We start from the raw sequence: 24364 nt of genomic DNA, 5'->3' as shown, positions 1-24364 counted from the left end.
TTGTTTATTTGTACCCCGTTAATTAACGTCATCAGCCACCGAAAGACAAATTTGAGAATCCAGATAATAAACAGATGAAGTTATCTCCAACATTTTAATGTCGTCTTCGGTAAAAATTAAGCCTGTAAGCAAATCCAGAATGCTTTATCGATGACAGTGCTTCAGTTTCACTGACAGACTGTCAAACTGCCAGAACAGGCAGAGCAGTGTTTCTGTAACCACCTTTACTGACGTCTTGCCTGTTGTCATCCTTATAAGATTCACAAGGAGTTTCAAAGGCAGATAAACATGTGCCTGGTGGAACACTATCTGTTCCACTATCTATTTCACTATCTGTTCCACTATCTGGAACACTATCTATTTTTCTGACCCCACTATTTCAGAGTGTCATGGTTGCTGTTTTTATTTCAGAGAACGTCGAGCTCATATCATTGGCTCTCAACAAGAGACGACACATGACCGAGAGACAGAGGCACTGCTTTCAAGAATCAGTTTCAAAGGTGCCTTGAAGAATTGAACATGATGGGAAAGGAAGCTTGTGCAGTCACTGATGTTAGCTCGAACATGAAGTGCACAGTGAGTCTCGCGTGCACAGAACAGAAGCTGTGTGTTGGACCATGCCTACACAACCTGGTCAGCAAGTACGGATTTGGAAGCGTTCCAAGACTCAACGATTTGCTAGTCAACTGCCGTGACATTGTGAAGACTGTGCACTACTGGGCCTTCAACCTGAAGGAGATCGTGGACTCAGAACTGAATGCGGCAGTACAGTCATTGGTCGGTACAGCCGAAGCACTTGAACATAACGAAAATAGAGTGTTTTAGCAGTCCGTATGGTCCGGCCGTTCCGTTCGTTACGTTGTTTACGTATGTACCGGGACCCGACTGCGCATGCGTGCGCATGTACCGGATCCTTTAGATGGAGTGAGACGGAAAACGTGTTTTAGCACTCCATAACGTCGTACCGTTCATTCCATGTAATGGCGGATTAGCCGAGTTGTTGCAAAAAATACACGCTAACAATACGTAAATAAACAATGCAGTTTCCCCTAAAGCATTGTAAATGTAAAATAAATCTTACACAAAGTAAACAATCGTTGTTCCAATCAATGTAAGACAATTTACGGTTACATTTATAATTTAGCAGACTGCTAGCGACGTGTTGCGGGGGCCTGTTACCTGCGCGCTGCGTCGGCATGGGTCGTGCCCAGTGCATTTCAGTGACAGTGGCTGTGCATTTGGCGTCTTCTGTTTTTGATCTGTTTATCGCGTTGCTGGTAGTGTTTTGCGTCACCCTCGCAAGCTTGCTGTGTTTTGGTTCGCGAACCATCTTGTGTTTCACCTTTCGTGCTTTCGTGGGGGGGCTCCCTCAACCGCAGCTATGCCATACAGTGTGCTGCACGACCCGCGGCTGCTAGATGCTCTCACGTGGCGCGAAACAGAAGACATCTATTTCCTCACGTCGGAGCTCCAGCAGCCTGAGCCTCCCTGCTAACTTCGCAGTACGGCCTGCTGGAGTATACGCCGGGTGAAGTTTTTGGAACTGTTCCGCTTTGATAGGGACATCGACGAACTACGCACGTTGCTCAGAGTGCCGGAAAAAGTCATGAGCACCCAATGCGTGAGGGTGTCCGGTATGGAGGCATTCTGCATGACCATGCGGCGCCTCGCGTACCCGAACAGGCTGTGCGAACTGGAAGTGGAGTTCGGGTGCCACGGCACAGTTACTTCAAGTGTTGTGAACAAAGTGCTCGCGCACATCGAGTATTATTTCACCCACTTACTCTCTGACATGAAGAGCCACCGGTGGATGAATCCGTCCCAACTGCAAGAGTTTGCCGAGGTAAGAACTCATTGCGTTTATGCACGGAGCGCACTTCTAATTAACGGTCGGCTGTTTCAGGCCGTCCATGCGAGGGGTGCCCCACTCAGGAGCTGCTGGGGCTTCATTGATGGGACGGCGGGCCGCATGTGCCGCCCCACAGTGGACCAGAAAGAATTCTTCTCTGGGCACAAAAGATGTCATGTTGTCAAATACCAAGCCGTCACGTGTGCCAACGGCATCATCTGCCAGCTAGATAGGACATACAAAGGAAGGCGCCATGATGCTGGTAAGATAATTGCGACGATTACTCTCCTTAACTTTTTCATGCAATGCACATATATGTGGAAGGGACCTGGAGTGTGTTGTGGAGAAGTTTACATATTGAACAGATCACCTGTTTACAGTGCTGTGCTAGCAAACAAAAGTGAAGTGGAAACAAATAAAAAACGTTCCCGGTAATATGGCAGCAGTATCCAGTTGCATAAAATAGAAACATCTCACATGAAGGAAGAGTGACCGCTGGTCACTGACAACACCGTGCACCATAACTACACCGCCCCCCAGTGCACCCATGCAAGTTCACCACCAGAGATATGGCCGCTACCTGCACGGCTCAAGCTGCCAGCATACTTTCACGCTGTGGTGACGTCACAACGAATACTCTCACTTGCCGATGGCTTACCACCTTGCATCAACCAGCCATGGCTGTTTTGGAAATTGGTCTTTGTCTGAGCAACCCACAGGTTCTTCAGCTGGCATTCTGTAAGCGTGTGATTGCAATTATTTATGTAAGAACCACGAAATCGCTGTTCACTAGGGGCCACACTAGAAGGGCTAGTGAGGAGATAAAATAGGAGCAACGGCAGTGCTGACTCTAACATCACATCTAGAAGTTTTCTGCAGTGGCGACCATACCATTTACAGCGAGCAGTTGGGCTGACCTTTAACCGGTGACGCCAGCGCCGCACGCGCCATGGCTGGCATTTAGCACAGCCAGTTTCGATTTCTGCTGTGGTCCGCCATGGTGCTCTGTAATGTGTGCAGTTAGTCATCTTCTGCAATACATCACTTTCCCCACTGTGAGTGCGACACGAAAATCTGGCTGCGCTGGGTTGCCTTTCCCTGACTGAACAATTTTGTTCCAGGAAAATCGACAACGTTTGCCTTTTCAGAGCATAACCGAGGTAGAGCAAGCAACAAGCAACACAGGACAGGATGCGTTTATTCTACAATTACCAGCGCTATCCTATAAAGCATGGTCGTTATAAAGAGGTTCTCAGCGGATTGCGGCAACACAAGTGGGATTGCCGTTTGTCTTTCAAAAAAGTCTTCAAGGAAGTGTCTGTGTATGCAAAAGTACAACTCAGAACTCCAGTTCACTGAAATTTTTCCCAAGCTTGCAGCAGTTTAAGTTATTGAGGGTTCACAGTAACTGCAGAGTATGCACACACAAAAAAAGACTTGATTGTTTGCTTCTGGGAAAGCGAATCGCTAAAACAGGGTTTTGCCAATTTAAATATTTGTGCTTCAAGGAAAACTGTTTTGCAAAGTAGAGTGCAATTTTCTAACAAACTACTGCACTGAAAATTTGTTTCCGTTCCTTCAGGTATCCTGAAGGATTCCAGGCTGTATGAGAACCTCGAAAAGGTGGCACAGGGCCAGAGGTTGGTCATCTATGGGGACCCGGCCTATCCACTGAAGCCGCTTCTCATGAAGCCTTATGGAGGCGCATCCCTGCAGCCCCATGAAGCCCGCTTCAACCGCCGCATGAGCACCATGCGGCAGGCAGTGGAGTGGGGCTTCGGGGAGGTGGCTGGCGAGCTTTCTTTTGTGGACTTTCATAAGGATCAAAAGTCCTCGCTACAGCACGTGGGACGCATGTACAAAGTCGCCACCCTTGTTTCTAACTGCCACACCTGTTTATATGGCAGCCAAGTTACAGAGTTTTTTGGAGTAAGTGCTCCAGCACTTCATGAGTACTTAGTGCCATTCAGGTCATGCACTTAAGTCAGTAGTTGTGCGCATATTGTCAGGATGTCCGCTACTTTTAGCTGCTGCCATCACCCATAGCTAGTACAAGGGCCGTAAAACATTTTCAGGGCAGAATGGCCGTGATTTGGTTAGTGTGTGTCTGTGTGCAAGCTTCACTTCTCATCCCTCTTGTCTCCTGCACAGGTACATGAAAACGGTGAGAATGGGCTTTGTTCGATTCGTTCCATGAGAGTGTTGTATGAACTCAGTTTCATTATGTGGTTGGTAGAAGTGAAGACAAGTGAATTCTTGTAAAATTTGCACGTTACAATGCCAGACTTGCATTGTTTTTGTACTTAGATAGATAGGGTGCCCTATAATTTCTGCATCTGGTAAGCATGGCTTGTAGGATACAACAGTTATCCGCTTCCTTCAGTCTATGACCACGAGAGCACATTCGTGTCTATGACCACAAGAGCCCAAAAGGTTTTTACGGCTCCCAGTCATTGGTGGACAGCAATGATAAGGACAATGCTCTGAGGGACCTGACTGGAGTGACATCATTGGTGTTCATGACGCTGCTCAGTCTGATCCCAAAGGTAAATATAGAATCCACGTAAAAGGGGTGATGCTAAAATTTGGGTTTGAAGTTCACGCAGTCAGTAGCGTAATTGGTGCAAGAAAACCCGTTGAGCCTTACTTTTTGTTTTCACCCATTCCCAAAGCATTCTCAAAGGGCTTTGTCCTCTTGCTTACTTCCTTCTGGCATGCTCTGGGATAGTTGGTGACGATGAGAAATTTCGCTGCCTGTTTTCTCCGTTGGCTGCTTTTTTTTTGGCTTCCTTCCTACATATGCTGTGTACTGATTTGGGGCTATCTTTCGTTAGACTGAGATGCATGCGCTGTGGAAACCTTCACAGAGAAGCCGTCTTTTTTTGCTCATTGGGCCATTTCTTGCTTTTGCTATAAAAAAGTATTTGTTTACAGGTGCGTGCCCAGTGGTACTTAGATCTTCCGATGGAAAGCAAGGTGCTTCTCTTCGTGATGAAGATGAAGCATGGCGTGACATTTTCCGCCCTAGAAGTACTATTTGGTGTTCATCATACCAGCGCATCGCGCATTTTTTATGCAATTTTGGACTCTGTGTATGTAGGCACACAAGGCTGGCTGAAATGGATTTCCAGGGAGACGGTTTTTGGGGCAATGCCTGCTTCTTTTCGCGCAAAGTATCCTAACTGAAGGGTGATTGTTGATTGTACTGAAGTGAGAATTGAGAAGCCTGGCAAGGTCTCCGACTGCGTAAATTGCTGGAGCAATTACAAAAGCGATTTCACACTGAAGTTTCTTGTCGGCATTACCCCATCAGGGTACATTACATTCGTTTCGAATGTTTACGGTGGCAAAGCAAGTGACACGTACATCCTTGCTAATTCTGGGTTAATTAATATCCTGGAACCTGGTGATATGGTTATGGCGGATAAAGGCTTTCCACACGTGAAGTCGAGCTTGGATACAAAAGAGGTGACGCTCATCATGCCACCGTTTGCAAGGGCGAATGAGCAGTTTACCAAAGCGGAAATAGCCGAGATGTACAAGGTTACATCTCACCAAATTCATGTTGAGAGGTGCATCCAGCGCATCGAGATTTCCATATTGAGACAAAGAGTAACCCCACAGCTGAAGTGCAACATTGACAAAATTGTGCACGTATGTAGCATCCTAGCAAACATGCAGGGTCCAGTAATCAAGACTGTATAAAGACAAATGCAACAAGTACAACATCGACAACATTGTGCACGTATGTAGCATCCTAGCAAACATGCAGGGTCCAGTAATCGACTGTATAAAGACAAATGCGTGGTTTTATTGTGTTTTTTGTCTTTTGAACTTCGTATGCAATAAAGAGCAAGTGTGACTGCATCATAGGCTTTTTTGTCTCTTTAGGACAGCTGGAAAGTAGTGCCTAAAGAAAAACCATTCCGATTTTGGTATTACTTCCCATAAAAAAGAATTGTCTCTGTTCACCTTCACAAGCAGACCCCCTTGGTGAGTAAATGTAGAAGTCACACACACCTGCACCAACAACGTACATGCTCACTTGCACCTGCGTGTAGTACACGTGATTTTTGTGCAACTTAAGCTCTTTCCAGTGAACTTCAAGGTAGTCAACGTTGACGTTCTGATCAACTATTGGCCGCTTCTCACACCTTGACGGACATTTGACCTCCAACAGGCAAATCTTGCCCTCCTTTACTAACAATCCGTTGGGGCTGCAACATAACCATGGCTGCGGTATGCACACCACGAGGCCGACCTCAGTCACTGTGCATTTCTGCAACGCTTAATATTCTTTACAAGCTACGGGCTCGTTCTCCAGGCCGTAAGCGCATGCTGCACTGCTGAACTGCTGAGGAGTTGCAAGGTCTTGTGGGAGTGTGTCGAAATTGGCTTTCCTAATTTTGATTCGATGGGCCTTTGTGCTTGCTGAAATCCTCATCTCTCTCTCACGATGCCACTGTGGGCACGCGCTCTGTAGCACTGTGTGCCTTGCTATTTCTGCACACTACTCATCACTTCTTCTTTGGTGGGGTTTTTTGGCGCAAGGGCATCTAAGGCCAAGAGCGCCATTGCTCCTGCTGTGTTCTTAAGCAGAGCAGCCCCAGCCCTCTCTCATCAGCCACCTCGTGTCCGGCAATGCCAGAGTGCCTAGGAACCCAGCACATAAACATTTTGAGTTTTCGAGTGTATGCGGCCAGGATTGTGTTAAAGGGGCACTGACACAAAATTTTGAGGGCGAGATAACTTCGAAGATAGATTGGTGGGAGCACATATACATCATCTGCAAAATATCAGCGGCGAAAACGGCCTAGAACATATTTAAAATCAATTTTAAAGTGTGCGAAACGCAACCATGCAGCCAGCAGAGGACCACGCGCAATCGACATCCCGAGGATATTGTGTAAATAAAACAACATACAACACGTCACGAGTTTGTGTTTGCCGCTTCCGCACTGCTGGCGTTTTCCGCCGGCTCGCCCAGCTCTCCGCTCCAATCGGAGGGCCGGAGGGCGGAGCTTCTGCTCTCGAGAACGAACGACCCGATCGTTGGCGGCGGAGGCGCCGTGATTTCGTCAGCTCATCGGGCAGCTGGCCGCGACCAAAGTTCTACAGCGATTCCAGGCACTCTGTTTCTATTACTGTTTATTACCACTGGATGCAAAAAAGGCGCCGGAGGCACGAAAAGCCCACTGAGCTAGCCGCACGGTCGCTTTGCAGGCGGCGGCCACGGCCGCAAGTGGCCCAGGCCGGCGCAGGTAGCTCGAGTGATAGCTTGTTACCGCTGCACGAAATTGTCCCCAAGTCCCGACCATGGTGGCTTACATGAGAAAGGAGTTAATGATGCGATGGCGGGTTGCTATAAAAATTGTCATCTGCACCGCTTACGAGAGCGGCACTCGAATATCCGCCGCAGTGCTAAGCCGAACGCATCGGTAGGCGGACCTGTAGGCAGACCGGCCGGCTGCTCCCAGCACGCGTATTGCCACCCACCGTCTCGAGCGTCGCGCGTCGTTCTTTAGCCGCGGTAGCATTTGCACTCGCAGCGCCTGCGTCACATCCACGGTCGCTTTTTAATTAAGCGCCTCACGAGATCAGTACGTGGGGGCATTCGCAGAAACTGCCGTCGATGCGGATTCGACAGTGCTACGGCGGCTCTGCTCTGTGATATCCCTCCGACGGTCACGTGGTCAGCTTTGTTCACACAAAATCCACAAAATCCATCGTTTCACAGCACTCGCTGAAACCGAAACGGCGACTGGCCGCATTGAAAATGCCTCTAATTAAACAACCGTCGCACGCTGAAGCAAATGAGGTTTCTACAGGTTATAAGTAGGTCACTAGCTACTTATCGCAACAAAAAAAACAAGATGCAAAATTTTTGTGTCAGTGCCCCTTTAAAAACAAGATTGATGACATGGTTCTTTCTAGGCTTTTTGGAAGATAATGCCTGGACATCACTCACGGAGTCAGTGTAAATAATGGAAATGGGAATTTCATTTTGGACAATATGATTTACAGTAAGATGCCATACGCCTCTGCTGTCGAAATGCTAGTGCATACATTCATAGTTCAACATGTATTAAGGTTAGGTCCACAGGCAACCATACCAACAGTTTTGGAAGCATCACTGTAGAATTCTGTGCACTTGCATTTTTCCTCCAGAGATACAAATGCTGCAAAATTGCTATTCATGGAACCCGACTTTTCTGAATGTTTGTTGTTAAAGCGAATCACAGGATACAGCGCGAAACTGCCATGGTGGTGGGCTATCAGAAAAAGATAATGTGTACAAATCTAGAAAGCGGAAGGTGAGACCCAAAGCTACCTCTCTCACCCTCAGTGAAAAGGGCAGAGAAACAGACGGAGGATTTAAATAGAGCTGGGCTGTGGATGTATCGTTAAGTACAGGTTTAGAGGATGGTTACTCATTGATGAAATTTTAAAAGCATAGAGCAAGTCTATGCATGTTCTCTGATATTCTAGACACCGTTTGTTGCGCTCAACATACAAGCTTTGAACCAGACCAGTTAAAATAGCACCCGATGTGAGGTGAAGCCCCTGGCGCAGCAGTGGGCCCAGCATTTTCAGTGCTGTCTTCTTGGCTGACCCATGAACAATACTTCGATAATCCAACCGAGATCCTACCAATGCTGTATCATCAGGCCGAGGAAAGGACTCCCTCTCAAGAATTTCTCAACACTCGAAATCACCAGGCTGCACAAAACGCATGCCTGGGCGGATTGAACCAGAAAGAAGCAATTGTTCGCCCACGATAGGGTTCAAACATTGTAATCATCAGCACGCCGAACAAAGAGGCTGTGAACGAGCTTCGGAAAATCAAGTTCCTGAGATTTGGCAGCATCACGTATGACGCAATACCGCACGTGGCTTCCTCCAAACATGAAGTGAAGGGAATTGTCCACAAATTTCTACCCGGCAAAACATCGGACGACCTCATGAGAGGCCTCAGAGTGAGGATGTGGAAGACTAAAATCATCCAAGCCCGCATTTTAGGGCAATCGAAAACAGCCCTGCTGACTTTTGAAGGTGACACGGTTCCCTGGGCGGTGTACTTCCATGGAAAACTTGTTTGCTACCATTACAGAAAGACACATCAAGTCTGTCAGAACTGCATGACGGCTAGACAACAGTCAGATGTCTGCCCTACGGCACGCATCAGCAAATGTCCCCAATGCGGCACTGAAAACCCAACCCCGGAACACCTCTGTTTCCCCATGTGCACTTTCTGCGGCGAAGAAGGCCACGTAACTGGCAAAAAGAAGTAGTTCCGAAATTCAGATATCCTCTGGCAGCATCACCAAAGGGAAAAAAAGAAAGAACCCAACCAGCCCAGATGGTTTCTAGGGGAGTGTCACGGCGTGGCTCTCTTGTCATGGACGCGATGTCCACTCAGCAAGACTTGGGATACCAAAGGGGGCAGACTCGGTCTACAGACTAGTACAACTGGGTGGACTGGAGACTTAGTACACGCAGCAAGATGAAGTTGCTGCATACTTCCTATGCTATATTCTCGTGGGGCTTTTAACCCACTACAGGTATACTGACATTGTGATGTTTTATATTAAATTACAATTCATTTTTTATCGATAGTGCAGCAGAAGCACCGTTATTTCTTTTTTTGTCAGGCTGTACCATTGGTTATTACTTCACGAAGGCTTTAATTGGACAACTGCTACATCAGCTGGAGCTGGAAGTCATGCACTCAGTTGAAGGCGCAGGATTTAAGGTTTTGAGGCTTCTATGAGACAATGATGCCTCGAACTACAAGGTCTTCTCAACTTCAAGTGGAGGAAAAATCCCTCCTGTCGTGTGGTATGTAATAAAACCTGAACGCGAGTGATGTCAAGTACTGCACTAAACTCTTGCTAATGTTCATACCCCCACAGCCATTCTCTGGACAAGGAACAAAAGCTGTTTCTTGTGTTTACCCATGGCAGATTTTGAACATTAGGTCACAGTTCCAAGCAGACAACAGGTTTCCGTGTAACAATGGGAAATACATAAGTCCGAAGAATGTGACGGGCATCTATGACCTCCAACAAAAGCAAGGTAGAGTGGCACCTTACTGGATCTCATTAAATTGGCACTAACCCTTGCTGAAAAAAGTTATGTGTGATGGCCCTTTAAAATATCTTTGCGAAGTACATATAACATAGAAAAAACTGTTTGCAGGCGGCTGCACTCCCGTGAGAGGACTGTCCGGAAAACATTTCTTTCTCAATTTTGAGAAAATGAATGTGAAAATAGCCCTGGACATTGTGTCCCCTCAAATATGCAGAACCAAAATATTTCGCAGTGTATCATTTTCAAATTAGGTCGCTATTTTTGTCCTAACGCACATTCTTTCGTAGTTGACCTCGGTGCTGAGGTTCCTCCAGACGTACAGAAGGCAATTTGGCATCTTCGGCTTTGAGAACTCTGTCCCTACCATCAAAACCATGGAGCTTGCATACAAGTGGATGTCCGCAGTAGCACATTTCACATCTTCGGCAAAGACCCCATAAGGATGCCATTTCACGATTCCAATGACGAGAGCTAAATGCTGCACTTCTACTTTTTTTTCAAGAATTGAGATACCATATGTCCATTTCATTGCGGGCTGAGTTGGCTGGAGAACGATATCCTGGGTTACTTCTTGGTTTGGAAATACACAGCCCCTACAAAGGCCGCATTTTTCTCGAGGGAAACATATGAGGCTCTGTGTATCACCCCTGCTTCCGTAGTCGCCTGCACAACGCACCTGCTAGACATGGGATTCCACTTTGACCTGACCAAGCCAAGCCAAGCAGTTGTTGGGGGGCTCCCACTTGGGCTCCGGCCAAAAACAAGTTTTTCAAGGGAATTCAAGTAGTACAACGATCGAAAAGGCTCGCCAGAAACTCATGAAGCATCCTGGACCCTGGACAAAACAAGATTATTCCTCAGGAGCCCCTGGAACCGTTGAAATCTGCCGGAAAACAAGTAAGGCGGCGGTCAAGCCTAACCACCGAATTTTGATTGAATCCGGCTGAAACTTCACCCTCAGCGTTCATTCCTTGCCATAAACTTCCATCGGAACTTACAATTAGGCTAAAAAACAAGAAACTGCGTCGGAATTGGCCAAGAATTTGCGAAGAAAGTGCAAAAACCTACCGTGGCCGTTTTGCGTGTGGGCGCAGCCATCTTGGTATCAGTGTTGCCAGCGCAGACTTCGGAATCGGCTAAGTTTGATGAAACTTGGAATTTGACCTGGCTGCTACGCAGCTTCCCTTGCTCCTGGCTCCAGTGACTAGTGGATTCGCGACACTGAAGTGAAGGTGTGGTTTGTGTGCCTTCAACGAGCAGCGCAACGCCTGGCTATGACAACTGGTCATCGCAGCTAGTTCACTTCGCAGAGTGGTGCAGCGTGCGCCAGTCGGTTGGGTCACTCCCGTGTTCCTCTCAGGTGCAGTGGGTAGACAGCACCCTTTGCAAGTAATTTTGCAAGTAATTTCCTCTAAATAAAAGGCACACTCCCACAATTCCAAGAAAGCAACTTTACAAATATTCTGTGGCCCCCGAAAATGCAGAAAATCTAAGGAAGTGTTTTATGTGCGCAGCGCTGTGACGCTAAAACAAACTTGCAAATACTAGAGAGGTATAGCAGAGCGGAAAAACGGTCCCGGTACGGTACCCGCTACGCTTGTGCAAGCGCTCAACCAGTTTTTTTTTGCGTCGGGGCAGGCTCAGTAGCACCGGTCGCCTACCGGGTGGGGTCCAGACAGTTTATCGAACGCCGTTTTGTCGAAGTCGTTTTATCGAATGCCGTTTATTGAACACCATGTTATCGACGGAGCCGTTTTATCAAAAGTGGCTTTCCCGGCCTTTTCGACTAACAGAATTTGCAGTCCATTTTTTTTAATTTCCTCCTTGCTTTGTAATTTTCAATTCTTCTCTCCACGGCGAGCCTATTTAACAAAATGTGTAGTCTGTGTAATAGTTGTCTTTTATTCCCAGCGTGTTTGTTGTTTTTTGTGATGCGCGAAACATGTCTCCAGAATTTTTTGTTCTGTTCATTGCTCAGGTCGTACTGCCATAAAGAATCTCCTAGCGTCGCTAGTCTGAACGAAAGCATATCACAGCATTGCGGCGTATTGATTAAAATGCCTCGATATGCTTCGTACTTTTTTGTGTACACCACTTTTGTGTCGACACATAATCTAATTACTTCGCCGCGTATGTTGTACATAAGTGAGGCCCTTCTTGGCTCTTGTGGGTCCAATGTCGAAAACCTAACTGGAACGCTAGCAAAAGTTTCTCCTGATATATGCATCCCTAATTCTTAATGGGCACTGAGTTCAGTTGCCAAGAGGTTATCAAGCCTTTTACTACTGTTCTCGATGCCTTGCTTGAACTAACGAGAAAAACATTAGCTACAAAATTAGCCACCGTCCTGCAGGTTGGTTCGTTTTCACCTCCCCCTCGTTGCACCCCACCATGTCTGGAGTTTTAGCCCATACTTTTGCCTTTTCATCACAATACATAAAAAACGGTAAGATCAAAATAGTAAACCCCAAAAATATAGAAATCATGAAGGTCTACTTAATGCAGAGCCATGACCTGATTACATGGAAATTAAAATGGAAAATTAAAAAAAATGAGAACGACCAAAACAAAGACGTTAATAATATGGCCCGTGGGATTACCTGAACAAAGCACACAAAAACGAACAAAATTCCCTCCCTGGTCGGGCGTGTTCCTCCAAGGCCACCACTAAAACGTAAGGTTGGTGATTCGAAGGAGGGGCTAAGAGTGTTGATGCAAAAGTAGAGATTTATACGAAATCCTGTATTTTTACCAAAATGCGTGATTAAAAAAAAACGTAACTTGTGACGGGATGGGCAATTGTCCAGTTGTACTAGGTTACGAGTTTCCCTAGTGTGAGATGACCTTTGACGACTTGTCCTACTTGACGAGTTCACCTATCACGAGTTGGCTATGGCGGGTTCCCTTGTGACTTCTCCTAGACTCCACCACCTCTGTTCAGGCCTCACTATCACTGTCGGAGCCCCCCTGTTCCAGTCAGATAGCACTCATCTTTCAGAAGTTATTGGCACAGTATTTTTCCATATGCAAACAATGTGACCCCAAGGTCTGAGTAGCAGTCGCGTGCGAACCACGTGACTAGAAAAACTGGGGGGACATGACTTTGGATCACGTAATGATGAACCATGACGCAAGGGATATATTTGGCAACACCAACCTAAACACGCCGACACACATCTAAGGAATATTGCGCACGGGGTTATGGTTGCGACTATAGGAGCAAATTCTGTAATATAAACAAGGGGGACAAGCATGCTTGAGTGCAATCAATGAAGACTCACAAAATAAAAACAGACTTAATAAAACAAAGGTGATCAAAAACGTGGCAAAGGCACGTTAACACATATAGGCAGGTTTTTGTATGTAATGCACGGCAGAGACAATGTAGAATGAAGCTTATTGCAGGTTAGGTTAATGCGATGGCCAGTTTAAACAAAATAAAGCCCGAAAATTACAATGAAAGATGCAAAACCGCACTTTCGATAAAATGGTCGTAGGTGGTTCGATAAAACGGCATTCGATAAAACGGCGTTCGAGAAACTGTCTGGGAACCCTACCGGGTATCGTACCGGGACTGGTTCTCCCCTCTGCTTTTTCTTATGGAGAGGTCTAAAATATCATCATGGCAGAGGACTCGGCCTTTTTGAAGACAGCCGCAGCTTCTATCTGTCTTAAATCCTGCTAAAGCGTGCATGGATTGTGCGTACAAATACCAGTCACTCCCGTGTTCAAGCAAAAGCGCGATGTCACTTGCCTTTGGGCCCAAAGACAGAAAACGCAAAGGAAAGTGTTCGAAGTTTTCCTAGGCATGTCAGTTTGGTTTTTTTTTTTCGTGCGCCGCGGGATGAGGTGCCTCAGAATATCTGTAAAAGTGCATATGCACACGTGCTTGTGATGTCGCAAAGTTGTATGATCGTCATTCAGCGAAACCAATAGGTAATTGGGTTAGCCAAATTTATTATAAGTAGGGCCTGCACAACATACCATGAAGGTAAGCATTTGGCTGCAATCTGTCTGGTTGGGGTTTACAAATGAGAAGTCATTATTACACTGCAAACAATGATATAATAAACGGAGAACCCGACGTTTCACAACCACCTTTCTTTCTCTGGGGTAACTGGGGCGCCCCAGTGCCTTTTTGTGATTATGGATCTAAAAGAGCAGTTGCGGCACATCGTGGCGCAGACGAAAGATTCCCTGTACAGCAACCTGGGCAAACTAAAGGAACGCATGGACGCAGGAACCACTGCCCTTAGTGGCATCGCAGATGGTGCTGCATGCAAAGCGCTTCGGCAAGATGGTAAAGTCCGGTGGAGTGACCTGACTCTCACTATAAACATAGATGGGAGCGCTTTGTTTAAGTCAACAAATGCGTCAATATGGCCTATTCAGTTCATCGTCAACGAGCTGCCGTTTCCAAGCCAAACAGAACACACCATGCTTGCTGGATTGTGGTTTGGACACAAGCATCCAGAGATGTTGCTCTTCTTGTCTAAGTTTGTGAAAGAAGTGAAAGCTGTGGGTGAATTGATGTGGAAATGTGCTTCTGCAGAGCTACGCTCCAAGGTGTATCCTTTTTGTGTCTGTGTTGATGCCCCTGCTAGAGCTGCGGTTGGGAACCACACCCAATTCAATGGCCAGTTTGGATGTCCTTGGTGCCTGGCGTGTGGAAAACGTGACAACAGGAAGCATTTTTTCCAAGTGCATACACATTTGAACCTGTGCTTGTGTAATTACACTTTCTAGCTCAGTTGCACATCATTTTCTAGTGCCCATAGACAACAATTATTAAAACCCATTGCAGTGGCTCAGTGGCTAAAATATACTTCAGAGCCAAACATGGATTCAATCCAAGCCATGGTAGCCACTTTTCAAGTAGAGGTGAAGGAAGGAAAGACCTATGGTTGAGATTTTGGGATGAATTAAAGTTCCCCAGGTGGTCAAAATTAATCTAGAGCCCTCCACAATGGCATGCCACAAAGCCCAGGCGTAGCTTCGGCATGCTAAACCTCCCAAATTAGAAAAAACAAAGTCAACAATTCCGTACAGAGCATTTGGTAAATGCCTTGTAAAAAAATGCTGTCATCTTTAGCCACATCATCTCATCATTAGCCTCGTCATCTTGCCAATCATGCACTGTACTTAATCACATTGCTTAATTTATGTGCATAGCATACTAAAATGCCTAGCTACTAGCGAATTATTGCGATGTTCACATGTATGAATATTGTGGAGTGTCCTAACTAAAATGGATCCATTTGTGTCATTATATTCGACTCATTTAATGGCAGGCATCGTTGTGTGTGAGTGGGTTTGTTTTCTGCATATACTTGGAAACCTCTGTGCATGTCATTCATGCGAAAGTGCCTGATGGAATCGGCATCATGTGCAATAACAATAATTGTAATATATAATTTGTTCTGGGCGTTTTTATTATGGAAGTGACTGGTGCCTTTAAAGGTGAATAAATTGTGTTCCATTTAAATATTATCCCGCACCCTGTCAAATTTGTGTTTCTGTTTGCTACACCACGTACACAGGGTTAATCATGAAGACATCCTGCCTCATCACAAAAAAAGAATTGCTCTTCTGTAGGTAACTCAAACTGTGAAGGGTTCACAATACAGGGTTTAAACTGACCAATTTTACGCGAATGTTTATGTATATAGGGTTAGCTGTACAGTCTGATAAGTTAGATGCTGTAAATTCCCATCGGCTGGTTTCCTTTTTTAGATGTCATTCCTTATCGTGAAGTTAAGACCTTGAAAGTTGAAGTGGTGCCTGCAGCATGGGTGTCTGACGATATGTGCTGCTGGCCTAAAGCGAAGCCAGAGAGGATTAAAAGGCTGGTGAAGGATGTTGCCGAACCACTGAAAGGATGGCCACAATACTTGGTGGAAGTGAAAGGTGTCTTTGGTAAGTTGTAAGCGCGTTTGTCACTGGCAGATTTTGAGTTATCTATTTTCTTTGCGTGGGTTTCATTTTCAGCAACTTGATGAGATTTTTGCGGACGCAAAGTCTCTGAACCAGAGAAATAGAGACAAATGAGATGTTTTCGCTCTGCAGGCCAGCTCGCGGCTGCTCGCGAGCGGGGAAATACCATTTCCCAGAAGCGCGGTGTGCCCAAAGCTGGCACGTGCATGAAAGTTACGCGCGAGCTGCACGCGCTCGCAGCTGGCGCCTGGTGTTTTCATGTGCCGGTGGCGCAAACTCAAACCCTTAAAAGCGTCAAATATGGCGGGGGCGCTGCGAGCGCGCGGAGCGAGCGAACGCACTTCACATCGGCTCCATCGACTATGCTAATTATCAGCGGATCATCGACCCCTACCGGATCAATTTTGGTACGTGAGCGTTCCTCTTAACTAGCGGACCACGTTGATACCAAATTTGGGCCATTTTACCCAATTTTGGAGGAATTAAGGCGACTTTTGCGTCTAGAGTGGGCGCCGCCCCGCTAAGCCTAACGCTGACTGCCTCCGCGGCGGCCACGTGCTCGGCCGTCGCGGCCCCTGAAGCGGCCTTGGGCGCCGTTTCTGAGTTGGCCACGACTCCTGGAGGCGAAATGGATTACGGAAATGAAGAAATCCAAGCCATGGACATCACTGCTGCGACTACGGATGCAGACCAGACTCGCAAGAGGAGACAAGGCCTCGTGGACGTAGACCCAGCGAGGGAGAAGGCTGCTAACACTACTGCGACTACAGATGCAGACCAGACTCGCAAGAGGAGACAAGGCCTCGTGGACGTAGACCCAGCGAGGGAGAAGGCTGCTAACACTACTTCGGGACCGCCACCCAGTGCTTACGGGAGCGTTTCGGCTATCGGCGACGGCAGCTTTGCCAAGACCGGCACCGGACTGTGCACCGAATCAGTGGACTGTGCGAGTGAACCAGCGAACTTTTGCGCGGGTTGGATTGTTGTAGTCTCGCGCCGCAGCAAGAAACAGCAGGCAACGGGAGCCTCGTCGCAGGAAAGGACCCAGCCTAAAGGTAAGCCGAGCACATCTCTCTCGGCTTCGAACGCTAGAAGTAAAGAGATGGGGGCGCTGCGAGCGCGCGGAGCGATCGGACGTGCTTCACATCGGCTCCGCAGAGAATGCCCTTTTTCGGCGGATCATCGGCCCCGGGTGAATTAATTTTGGTGCGTACTTGTTCAGCTAAGTGAGCGGAGCAATCCGATACCAAATTTGGGCCCGAGGACCCATTTTTGGGGATTTTAGGACTGTTTTCGTGTGCGAAGCGGGAGCCGCCCCGCTAAGCCTAACGACTGCCGGCGAGCGCCGACCATGTGCTCGGTCGATGCGAAGCCTGCCGCGGCCCTAAGGGCCTCACCGGAGTTCTTCATCGACCACGGAGGTGAAGCGGAGGTGATCTACGACGGATTTCAAGTCATGGATACCTCGTCAACCGAAAATGAAGAGGATTCGGATCGCGAAAGACGAGCGGGCCAGCTAGGCCTAACCGCCGGGAAGAAGCGAGTGACTCAACCAACGAGGGAGAAAGGCCACGTAAGCGACGGGGATGCCTCGGCGAGTGACGGAAGCGGTCCTACGACCGCCAACGAAGCTGGACGGGACATTTTCGGCGCGGACAGTGACTGTGACCCAGTGAACTCGTGCGCGGGGTGGACTGTTGTGGGTCCGCGTCGGCGCGGGAAGAAACTTCTGGAAACGGATACCTCATCGCAGCGAGGAACACCAGTTGCAGGTAAGCCAGGCAAAACAGCCTCGGCTACGATTGCTAAGAGCATAGAAGAGCGTCGTAGAGGGTTGAAAGCTCAGTACGTGGCTCGGGTAAACGCCAACATGGCAAGAGCGGCGAGAATGCCAACCTTCGCCAGGAAAGACGAGCACCGGATGGTAATTAGACCTCGCGGGGGACTCGCAGTGAACAACGTCAGGGTTTCTGTGCTGCGTGACGCGATCACCGCGGCAGCCAAGATAACCAGAGAGGAGGCGTTGGACGATTCGTTCGCTCCGAATGCGGCTCAAAACATTGTAGTGCTCAGAACGCCGAGTGAAGAGAGATCATTCCGCTACGGATCGATCAAAAACATTACCATCGGAGAGCAAACGTTCGAGGCGTTCGCTTACAAAAGCACCCCGGAGAATACTTCGCGATGAGTAATAAGCGGGGTCGGCCCTGAGACCGAGGAGGATATCACCCAGTGCTTAGTCAACAGGCAAAATCCAACGATCATGGCGGCCCACCGGCTCGGCAGAACTGAGTCGGTAGTAATTCTTTTTGACGGCGAGAAAGTCCCGTACTATGTGAAGTATGGCGGCGTAGTGACAAAGTGCACGCTATACAGGCAACACCGAGAACTGTGCAGCACGTGGGGGCAGATCGGGCATAGGAGAGATGTATGCCCGACACTCAACGTGAAGGTGTGCTTCGCTTGCGGGCGGAAAAATCCCGACGAGGAGCACGTAAACCATTGCAAACCAAGATGCAAACTATGCGGCGGCTCCCACGTCACAGGAGCGGGAAGCTGTAAAAACAAATTTAAGATGCCACCGCAAATAAAAAAGCGGATGGCGGCAAAACTGAAAAACAGAACTATAGAAGGCAAGATGGCGCCGGGAAAGATGGCGCCGGCTTCCCACCCGGCGGCCAGGCCTTCTAGAAAAGACGACTTTCTCGCACAGAAAGTTCGAGAAGCTCATACGTCGCAGGCAAAGGCGAGGAGCAAGAGCAAAAGCAGGCCGGATGGGCTGACGTGGGCAGACGTCAGATCCGGCAAGGAGCACAGAAAACGCTCGAAATCGAGCCGAAGGTCCGCATCGGGGCGCCGATCGGTTTCCAAGAATAGACGGGAAGCGGTAAGCAAGTCTGACGTCACAGCCAGGCCGGCGCCGGCGAAACTCGAGCCACAGAGCGTTGCCAGGGCAACGGGCAGGGAGCCAGGCAGGAACGAAGAGAGAGGCGGCGGCGAGAGCAACCGCACGGAACAATGCAAAGCAGAAACTCGCGAAATGAAAGCGATGATAAAGAGTGGCCAGAAAGAAATCCAAAACCTGCAGACGGTGGTGACAGCCTTACAACTCACCATCAAGCAACAACGCGAGCACATCGCCAAACAGGACGCCATCATTAGAAACTTCCAAAATGGCGGCGTGCGAAAGGATCGGCGGATACAAGAAACCGAAGAGAAGATGGCGACGGAAAGCACCGTCGAGGAAACGGGAGCGGAGCCGCAAGCAACGAGCAGCTCCTGCCAAAGAACAACGCAAACAGCTAGAAACAGATCTCAATCCAGAGAGGCAGCCTTTGTGGCAGCCAGAGGGATCGAACTGCAATCCGAAGACGAAGACGGCAGCGAGAGCGAAGTCGAGGAGGGGGAGTACGATGACGACGCGCTGTCAACGGCAACCGGGCCCGAGGGGAAGGAGAAAACGCAGAAACCCGTGGGCTATGCGGGCCTCAGTAACAAGCTTACGAGACTCGAGAATACGTACAAGACATGGGACAGGAACCTAGAGGCAATGGAGCAGAGAATCGTCCAAAGATGCTCGCAACTCATGCAACAGCAAATAGCTCAACAAATGGAGCAGCTCCAAAAGCAGATGATGCAGCAGTTCGCGAACCTGCTGCAACAACACCAATGTAATCACAAGCCCTAAGATGGACAGCAATAATACGATCAGAGTATGGCACTGGAACGCAAACGGTTTCAGATGCCGCAAAGCTGTCCTACAGCAGCACATAAGAGCGTTGGAGCCGGAGAAAAGGCCCGATGTGATCGCCATCCAAGAGACGCACTTGGAAGAGGCCCCAAGACTCATGGGATATAGAACGCATGATAGCCCACCATCAGCCCGAACATGCGGGAAAGGTGCGGCACAGGGGGTGTGCACGCTAATCAGGAAAGGGTTAGCGTTCACCAAACACCAACAGTTCCTTGGTAGCAGGGACACCGCAATCGAAATGTGCGTAACGGAACTCGCTTTCATGGGACGCAGAAGATCGCGGGGAAGCAGAAAGGGGAAAGCGGCCACGTCGCTTCTCCTAGCTAACATTTACAGCAATCCGAGACACAGCGGGCAAAAGTTCAAAGCCCTCTTCAGTAAAATCAGAACCGCCAGACAAATGGCCGGGAAAGAAATGGCTAAAATGGGGGATGCCATAGCACTAATTTGCGGGGACTTCAATGCTCAGCACGAAGAGCTGGGATATACAGTCACGACGGCGAAGGGCAGAGACCTACTCGAAGACGCCGCAGAAACCGGATTCACGCTGCTAACGAACCCGGCACAACCGTCCAGAATCGGTACCTCCACGGCCAGGGACACGAACCCCGACCTGGCTTTCGCGCTCCTACCCGAGGGCGGCACCGCGAGGTGGAGAAACACCGGGATCAACCTCGGTAGCGACCACCATATTCTGGAGATAGAAATCCCGTTAGCCCACACCAACGGCGACCCGGGCAAGATCAAGAAACATAAGATTGTCGACTGGGACGAGTTTAGAAAGCTCGACCCAGGCGTAATCACCAACGTCGAAGAATGGTCAGAGAAACTCAGGGAAGCCACGGACAAAGCAACGAGCGAAGCTGAGGCCACCGAGCACATCAGCACGATGGATTCGCGACTGGCCCATCTATTTGACGCCAGAAGATCGCTGCAGCGAAGATGGTGAAGACAACAACATTACAGAAAGTTGCGCAAGAAGATCACCGAGCTAGGCAAAGAAATCGAGCGACACAGCAGGCGGCTCTGCAACCAGCAGTGGTTTGCCCTGTGCAATCAGATCGACGGTCAACTCCACCGCATCGGTCCATGGAAGATTCTCAAACAGCTCATGGACGAAACCAAGAGCAGGGAGTTCCAGCATACCCGCATGGCACAGATTCTCCACACTACGGCTCGCCGCATGGGGGAAGAGGAAATGTACAAGCAGCTCAACGACCGGTACCTACCGGAGACGAGCAAAGAGCGGCATCGAGACTACGGCAGGCAACCTAACGCCCACCTAGATAAAGACATCGAAGAATGGGAAGTCCGGCTAGCGACGCAGAACCTCAACGTTCGCTCGGCCGCTGGTCCGGACAAGATCTCCAACAAGGCGCTCCGCAACCTGAGCGACTCATCGATTGCGGCACTAACGAAATACTTCAACGAGTGCTGGCAGACCAGCACTCTACCGATGCCTTGGAAGACGTCGAAGACGATCCTCCTACCCAAGCCCAACAAGCCACCGGGAATAGAGGGCCTGCGTCCCATCTCGCTCACATCCTGCGTGGGTAAGGTGCTGGAGCAAGTCCTCAATACCTGGTGGAACGACTACATGGAACGGCACGGCGTCTATCCGGACACGATGCTCGGTTTCCGGGCTCGTCTGGGCACCCAGGACGCCATGCTGCTACTGCAACGAGAAGTCCTGGATCCCCCAGGAGGGCTACCCAGCAGGGACAACCGGGCCATCCTGGGCCTGGACCTCCAGGGGGCCTTTGACAACGTGAAGCATTCTGCAATCCTGGAGCAGATCTACCGCCTAGGCCTGGGCGAGAGGTCGTACAACTACGTTCGAGCGTTCCTGACGGACCGTAGGCCCGGCTGGAGCTGGGAGGCAAGAAGTTGGAGGAGCGACGACTGGGCAGTGTCGGAACCCCGCAGGGCTCGGTCATCTCACCGTTTCTCTTCAACATCGTAACGATCGAAGTCGCCAAACGCCTCGAGGCACTGAGCCCGGGGGTCCGGCACTGCCTGTACGCCGACGACGTGACGATGTGGGTCACCGGCGGCAGCGACGGGGAGATCGAGGCCTACCTCCAAGAAGCGGTGGGTGCCGTAGAGACCGCGCTATCGAGCACGGGTCTGCGGTTCTCGCCGCAAAAATCACAACTCCTGATCCTGCCACCGCCGGGTCGCTTCAGGAAGGCGGCCAACCAAGCAGCAGCAGAGAACATCGTGGTCCGAACGAAAGATGGGGCGCCGATCCCGCACGTGCCCGGACTGAGAATCCTGGGGATGTACGTGGATGGAGTCCAAACGAACACCACGGCGATGAAGAACATCGTGACGAAGATCGGAATCGCCACTCGCCTGGTAAAGCGGGTGTCGACGAGGTATCAAGGCATGAACGAGAGAGGGCTCCTGCGTCTGTTGCAAGCCTTCGTAGTCAGCCAAGCAGCATACGCGGGAGCCTTCCACCGTTGGACCAAGACGGAGGAGGGAAAGATCGACGCCGCCATCAGGAAAGCATACAGAAGTGTGCTGGGCCTGTTACCAGGCACGAGAACGTCGGCTTTGCTGGCTCTGGGAGTGCACAACACACTCTCGGAGATAGGCGAAGCTCAACGAACAGCGCAACTAGCCCGCCTAAACGGCACAAGGACGGGCAAAAGCATCGTGACTCGGACCGGGCTCAGCTTACCCGGAAACGGGGAGGCTGAGAACGGTGAGCTGGAGGACCAAGTACCCATAAGGGACGAGGCGGCGAGAGGCATCATCGTGTTCCCGCTGCCAAAGAATGTCGACCCAGAACGGGATCCGGAGCGGCGCAAGGCAAGGGCGCCGGCTCTAGCAAGACAGTTCCAGAGCGACGAGAATGCTGCGTTCGTGGACGTGGCCAAACACCCAACGAGGAAAGAAGTGTTCGCGGCGGCAGTCATCCGGGCGTCAACGGGTGAGCTGATCAACGCGGGCACAGTACGAGCCAAGACCCCGGGCCAAGCAGAGGAAGCGGCGATAGGTCTGGCGATGGGAGTTCCCGGCATCAAGACGATCCTGAGTGACTCCAAAACAGCGATCAAGAACTACGCCAGAAGCACGATCTGGAGGGAGGCTGAACGGATCGTGGGGCTCGCCAGAGCCTCGCGAACCTCGGACGGCTCCCCTACCGGACCGACCATCACCGTGAAATGGTTCCCGCCCACGTGGGGGACCTGCCAAATGCGGTCAACCGCAACGAAGAAGCAGACGCAGCCGCCCGTGAACTCATCAGATGCCGGGATGGCAGCGTGGCTCCTCGTACGGAAGACAACGACGAACACGCGCCCGAACCCCTGACCGACTATGGCGACGTTCTCAGAAGATTCAGGGAGGGCAGAAGAGTCTACCCAGCGCCGCATAGAGATCTCTCTCGTGCGGAATCGGTGTTACTCAGACACTTACAGGTGAAGTGCGTGTTAACCCCGGTGTTGGCGCGCCACATCTGCCCGGAGATGTTCGCAAGCCCTATGTGCAGTGTTTGTGAACAAGAACTCGCGACACTCGGACATATTGTGCGGTGTGATGGTGCAGTGCAACCGAGCAGTGACGCGTCCAGCGGAACTACCGGTGAAGAACACGTCAGTGGTAGAGGCGCAACGAGCGAAGACGAAGATACCGACCTCGTCCCCGAGCAGACCCTACCCGGACAGATGGAGCGATGGATTCGCTCTATGAACTGCCAATGCCAAAAATGGGCGATCCAGCGGCTTGAGGAGGCGCTGGCCAGGCAGAAGAGAACGGGAACCAACGGCCCATCAAACAGGGCCGAAGGGACCCAAGTATCTGATGCTAGGCCAGACGTAACCCTCGAGATCTAGGCCCAGTGTTCTTAGGACTCTATTAGACTAGAGCACTAGAAGGGTAGTCCGAGCCCTGCGCGGCCGGAAACTACCCGCACGCAGGATCCTGTGAATAAAGTCTTTTCTCTCTCTCTCTAGAAGTAAAGAGGAGCGACAACGCGCAGCCAAAGCGCAATTTGTAGCTAAAGTTAACGCCAATATGGCCAAATCGGCACGCATGCCAAACTTTGCCGGGAAGGACGAGCACCGCGTGGTGTTTAGGCCTCGTGGCGGGCTAGTCGTAAGCACGACTGCGATGACTGTTTTGCGTGGAGCGATACTCGCAGCAGCCAACATTACTTATCAGGAAGCAGAGGAGGACTCAATTGCCCTTAACGCTGCTCAAAACATCATAGTGCTGAGTACGCCCAGCGAAAAGAGATCTTTCCAGTACGGATCGATCAGAAGACTAACGATCGGAGAGTGCTCGTACGAGACTTTCCCGTACAAAGCTACCCCGGACAACACCTCCCGTGGCGTGATCAGCGGGGTTGAGCACGATGAAACTGATGAGGAGATCACCAAGTGCATCGTGAACAAGTACAATCCAACGGCCATGGCCGCGCACCGACTGGGCAACTCCACGTCGGTTGTAATATTATTTCAAGGGCAAAAGGTCCCGCACTACGTAAAGTACGGAGGCTTTATTGCAAAGTGTACGTTGTACTGCCAGCACCGCGAGGTGTGCAAAATCTGCGGCCAAGTGGGGCATAGGAAGGATGTATGCCCTACCCCAAATGTCAAAGTGTGCTTTGCGTGCGGACAGAGAAATCCGGGCGAAGATCACGCAGAATACTGCAAGCCTAAATGCAGGCTGTGTGGCGGCTCCCACGTTACGGGCGCGGGTAGCTGCAAGAACAAATTCAAAACGCC

The 24364-nt window shown here is 49.9% G+C and overlaps 1 protein-coding gene and 1 pseudogene across 2 annotated transcripts in view; one reads left to right on the top strand and one right to left on the bottom strand.

Moving 5' to 3' along the window:
* The window catches only part of LOC144167954 (uncharacterized), a 77660-nt gene that overhangs the window by 38977 nt on the left and 14319 nt on the right, over positions 1-24364 (bottom strand). The gene's annotated exons all lie outside the window — the stretch shown is intronic.
* LOC144168875 (uncharacterized) lies at positions 4281-5604 on the top strand (annotated as a pseudogene). The gene is made up of 2 exons (XR_013322275.1): positions 4281-4395; positions 4784-5604. The product of XR_013322275.1 is annotated as an uncharacterized LOC144168875 (transcript).

The sequence above is a fragment of the Haemaphysalis longicornis genome, unplaced genomic scaffold (assembly GCF_048455015.1).
Source record: "Haemaphysalis longicornis isolate Haplotype H1 unplaced genomic scaffold, Haemaphysalis longicornis Haplotype H1 scaffold_2, whole genome shotgun sequence".
In the NCBI taxonomy this organism is placed as follows: Eukaryota; Metazoa; Arthropoda; class Arachnida; order Ixodida; family Ixodidae; genus Haemaphysalis; species Haemaphysalis longicornis.
The sequence above is the reverse complement of the archived record's forward strand: the minus strand, read 5'-3'. Positions and strand labels throughout refer to the sequence as shown.